The following is a 4,483-nucleotide window of genomic DNA, read 5'->3' as shown; positions in this document are numbered from 1 at the left end:
CTGAGGTTAAGCAAACACTGGAATGGGGGACAATTCCTTCTTAACAACATTTTCCGCTCAACTGTCCAATCATGCCACCTGCTCATCCGACTCCTCCACTTCTGGTTCTTTCTAGATTTGTTTACCACCCCCCCCCCCATAAAACAACAATCCTTTCTGCTGAATTGACCCTGGAAAGGGACCAGGTTGAGACAGGGTCTTCCCCAGCATGGTCTGGAACGTGTGGGTTCTTAACCTCGTGCAGGGAAGATTTTATGACATAAGTCCAGGTGGTTTGGGGAGTATGTTTGTTAAAGCTGGGGACAGTGAAACAAAGGAAGGGCTTAAAGGTAGAAGAGGCAAGACCCCAGCAACAGGAGTGAGCCTACCTGGGCTGCCTAGACTCAGGAAAGGAAGTCACAGAGGCAACCAGAGAGGCCTTGGGACAGGTTCGGGGGACTAGCCCAGGCGAGCTGCTGCCGACCGCTGCTCCACTGGTTGCAAGTCCTGTGGAGACCCTTCAAGTTTAGGAAAAAGTAAAAGTACACGCCTGAGGAAACGGGGCCCCCACATGGAGGGGGGGGAGAGAGAGAGTGAATGAACACTGGGTCCTTTGTCTTGAGAGATCCTATCTGTTTTCTGAAGGTGGCAGTATTAGGGGAGGTTCAGGGGAGGATCTCAATAGAATATTCCACGGCTTTCCAGGTGTGTCCTTTAGAATGCTGAGGCAACAGAATGAGAATACAGGGGGGTTTGGGATCACTCTCCTGGCAACTTCACTGCTTTACTTTTGTCTGGCTCTAATTGTTTTTTATTGTTATTTGTTATCTGCTCCTTGACCAGGGTGGTCTAAACCACTCCCTTTCTGGTTGAGGAGAAGAAGTATAAACTATTTGCTACTAAGTGTCCTTGGTTAGGGAAGATAAGATCTTGTAATTTATTAGCAGGCTGCTAATCTCTTGACCTTGTTTAATCATTTTGACTCGGGTTCCTCATTCTGCTTGTCGAGGAATTTTCCTAGCTTCTTGCTACCCTGCCTCAGGACCATTGAGATGCTTATAGATCATATATAGATGCCTGGGAGCTTTGTTCTTCCTATTGCAAAAACCTCCCTCTCCTATTGCTTTTGAATAAAGCCTCTGCTGATTCAGTCTAAATTTGTTTTTATTTGACAGAAGTGTGAAGTGTGAGAGACACATTGCTCTGCATAAGTAAGAACTGAGAGAAGGAGGCATCAGCGGTGAGTTGCTGGATTAGAGACCATCTTTGAGCCAGGGTGTGGAAGTCCCAGAAGCCAAGTGCTGCAAGGGACAAGAGCCCTGAACGGGACCCTGGTCATTGCTCAGGTGACTCTGCTTTGTGACTCTGCACATAACCTCCAAAATCATGTTGTGTTTGGTGTGATCCGATTTCTTTTGGAAGATGGTAAATGGGCTGATTTGCAGCCACTGGGCATGTGGGTGAAAGGATCAGTCTGGTGGACAGAGGCCACAGTACAGGAGCAGGGTTGGCCATCCCAGAACGTGTTTCTTTGGCATAAAGATCAATTTAGGCTGATTATTATTTTTTTACTTCTTTTACATTTTAAAATATTTTTTCAATTATGGTCTGCATTCAGTATTATTTTATATTAGTTTCCAGTGTACAGCGTAGTGTTTAGACAATCATATACTGTACAAAGTGTCCCCCCCGCCGATACTTCCACTACCCAACCAGCACTGTTCATAATTATTAGAAAAAAAGTTTTAGGTTTTATTTGTTTCCTTTTAGAGAGAGGGAAAGGGAGGGAGAAAAAGAGGGAGTGAAACATCGATGTGAGAGAGAAACATCAGTCAGTTGCCTCTCGTATATGCCCCAACCAGGGGCCGAATCTGCAACCCAGGCATGTGCCCTGACCAGGAATTGAACCAATGACCTTTGACTTTCCAGGACAATACCCAACCAACTGAGCCACACCAGGGAGGGCAGTTATTAAAATATTACTAACTGTGTTTCCTATGCTGTACTTTACATCTCCATGACTGCTTTCTACCTATCTGTACTTCTCAATCTCTTCACCTTTTCACCCAGTCCCCAAACCCCCCTCCCCTCTGGTAACTGTAGGCTAATTACTATTACTATTATTATCATTTTAACATCAATGTGTGGTTTCCTCTCATATGTTCCCCAACTGGGGCCCTGGCCCGCAAGCCAGACATGTGCCCCAACCGGGGAATCGAACTGGTGACCCTTTGGTTCACAGGCACTGAATCCACTGAGCTATACTAGCCAGGGCTAGGCCAATTATTTTTTAAGAAACAGAAGACCCAGGATGTTTTTCTTGTTACCTTCCTAATTAACTGCTTATAAGAACTTAGAGAAAGGGCCTGTATCTCTCCCATAGAGCTATCATCAGAGACATCTATGAAGAATATGGGCTGGGTGTGTCGGGGGAGACTCAGCAAGGCCCAGAGATCAGTCTGCTCTATGTCCCTGTGCCTCAGCATGGCTGAGCAAACTTCTGTTTCCCAAACATTTGCTTTTCCAGCACCAGGGGAATGTCGTCTCCTTTGAAGTCCCAGAATGGTACCCTCTTCTCCCTAGCTCAGGATGGCACATAAGCCTCAACTGCCTCACTTGTCCTTGCTCCCTGTCCCCGCTATTCTGATGGAAGAACCCCCATACAAATAAAATTAAATTGGATTCTCTCCTGCTCTTCCTCCTTGACACTATTAACTATACCAATGGTTACTAGAGTGTGCCAGGATCTGAAAAGTGTACTTCACATACTTTATTTCAAATTCACACAACTCTGAAAAATGGGCCTCATTCTCCATATCCTACACCCGTAGGAATCCTGTCTCTAAGCACCTTTGCTGAAAAGTACAAGGAGTGTGTAGAAAGTCATTTTCCTGGATGCCTTTGTTCGCCATATCTCCACCAGCACTTACGCAAATGTCTTTGTCTAGCAGTTTCTAGCAGTCTCCAAGGGAAATCCATGGTCACCCACCCTAAGCCATGCCCCAAGTATAGTGGTCTCCTGCTCTGCACATGAAGAGGTGGACAGAGTCTCAGCACGTCCTGCAGGTCGCTCTCACCGCGGGCAGGCCTTTGTCGCTCTCAGAACTCGTCGCAGAATTGCAACTCAGAAATTCTCAGAGTGAAAAGACTGGTCATGTACTTTTCAGGATTTCAGGACCACGACTCTCCTGGGTGGGGTTAGAGTTTCTTAGCTCCAGTGAATTAGTGAAAATTCTTTCGTTTATACTTTCATTTTCTGGGCATTTCCTGCATTTTTGAATAGATTATACATTTACATGCTTCTTAAATTGAAAAGTATTAAAATGTACAGTGGAAAATTCTCTCTTCCCTTCCTGTCACCTCTCTTGCCAAGGATTTATGCCCCAAGTAGAAAAACTATTACCAGTGTATCTTCCCCAAGCAATTTGATGCTTATGCGCGCAGACGTAACTATGTATTACTTCACCACATTGTTTTCCACAAATGTCATACAAACTGCTGTGAAATTTCTCCAGATTAACATATCTAATGTCTTCTTCATTTTTAAATAATTGCGCTGTATTTAATTTTATAGCTCCATTGGAATTATTTAATTAATCCTTTACCTTTTGGGTTAATTTTAAAAGTTTCACCACTTAATCATATTACTACTACTATGAATAATAGTAATAATAGAAAGCACTGACTCTTAAGTCTGGTACTGCACCTTGCTTATATTAACCCACTTAAGCCAAACCACAGCCTTATAAAGTATGTGTTTTTATTATCATCATTTTATAGATGATGAAACAGAGGTAAGAAAAGGTCAGACGATTGGCCCAAGATTGCCTGGCCAGGAACTGGTGGCTCCAGGATAGTAAACGGGAGAAGACAAGGGGGGGTCACAATACTTGGGGGTCGGGGCTCAGTGACCCTTGAGCAGAGGGCGGGCTGGGAAGGGGAAGCAGTGAAGCACCTCCCACCACACACACACACACACACACACAACACCTACTTTCCCAAGATGATGTTCCTGCAGGCTGGGGGTTTCCAGGTCTCAGGACCTAGCCGGCGGTCTGAACACAGATGAGCTTGGTTGGATCGACGAAGAAGGGTGAGTGAGAACCTCTCCTTTGGGATTCCAAGTAGCACCCTGGGATTCTAAGCAGAAGAACAAAGGACAGAATGCCTCAGAGGGGCCAGGGAAATCTGCCAACCTCAAACGCACTGAGGAAGAGATACAGATGCTGGAGGAAAACGCATGCCAGGCACCAGGAGCCACTCATTCAGGGCGTCGTCACCTTTCATTCCATTATTCCCATCGTTTAATCCACACCAGGGCCTACACGGCGTCACTGTTTGACTCAGGTTTTTCCGCAGCCACGTGCTACTACCCACCTTACTGAGGCTGGAATCCATTTTGATGACTGTCCTAGTCTGTTCGGGCTACTACAACAAAACACCACAGACTGGGTGGTTTAAACACCAGAGATTTATTTCTCGCAGTTCTGGAGTCTGGGAAGTC

Source organism: Sturnira hondurensis, unplaced genomic scaffold (genome assembly GCF_014824575.4).
Source record: "Sturnira hondurensis isolate 20B ecotype Veracruz unplaced genomic scaffold, ASM1482457v3 Scaffold0005252, whole genome shotgun sequence".
In the NCBI taxonomy this organism is placed as follows: Eukaryota; Metazoa; Chordata; class Mammalia; order Chiroptera; family Phyllostomidae; genus Sturnira; species Sturnira hondurensis.
The sequence above is the reverse complement of the archived record's forward strand: the minus strand, read 5'-3'. Positions refer to the sequence as shown.